The sequence below is a fragment of the Mastomys coucha genome, unplaced genomic scaffold, assembly GCF_008632895.1.
Source record: "Mastomys coucha isolate ucsf_1 unplaced genomic scaffold, UCSF_Mcou_1 pScaffold16, whole genome shotgun sequence".
In the NCBI taxonomy this organism is placed as follows: Eukaryota; Metazoa; Chordata; class Mammalia; order Rodentia; family Muridae; genus Mastomys; species Mastomys coucha.
The window spans coordinates 96,172,092-96,173,123 of NW_022196898.1; positions in this window are offsets into that span (position 1 = coordinate 96,172,092).

Sequence of the window (1,032 nt, forward strand, 5' to 3'; positions counted from 1 at the left end):
ACATCAGTAAACCATGCAGCAGCCATGACAGCTGGCCAGAAGGTACTGACTGTCTCAGCCCAGGGAGCTGAGGGCCCTTCCCTCCCCTCTGCAGTAGCCCCGAGTAAGCAAGGTGCTAGAGGCTTAGCTGCAGACTGGCTGCTGGGGTGCCTTCAGGGGTCTAGGGGAGCAGGGCTGGGTGTTTACTAGGGTCAGCCTGTGGCCCGAGCTGAAGAGAACTGAGTTAAAGTAAGCCCATATGGCCTCTGCGCCTGAGAGCAAGCATGGGACTCACTGCCAGGGCTCAGGAAGGGCAAGGGGTGCTGGGGTAACCCTGTGACAGGCACTTGTCTTTGCCCAGCCTCTGGGAAGGACTAATCGCCAGGGGACACAGAACTGTCAAAGGGCCACAGGGGCCACAGAGATGACAAGATTTGAAAACCCTAAATGATGAAACGCATTTTAAAAATGTAAATAACACGTCAAAAGAGCGTAAGAAAACCCAGGTACTGTGATTTTCTTCACACAGCTTTTGCGGTTTTTAGTGCTTGGTTGTACAGGGAAATAAAAGTAAAATCTTTAACATCTTAGTTTTGTGTGTGTGTGTGTGTGTGTGTGTGTGTGTGTGTGCATGTGTGTGCGTGTGAAAGAGAGGGGGGAAGGGACGGAGGGAGAGAGTGTGTGTGTTTTTCAACTGCAAAGTGGTTAAGCAGTATTATTTTATTAGTCAGGTGAAGATCAAAAATTGGATGCTGTGACTCAAATCTTGATACTTTTCCTACATTACAGCTTCTTCCTGGAGACTTTTTTGATTGAGTTATAGCCTAAGCAATAAATCAATAACCAAGATGGTCAGCATCACATTTGACTTCCAACCTGGTTAACGGATGTCAGCATCACATTTGACTTCCAACCTGGTTAACGGATCTGCTTCTGGGAAGTGTTTTTGTGTTTGCTTTATTTTGTTTTAGTTTTTGCCTTTGGTTTTTAGTTCTTCTTCTTCTTCTTCTTCTTCTTCTTCTTCTTCTTCTTCTTCTTCTTCTTCTTCTTCTT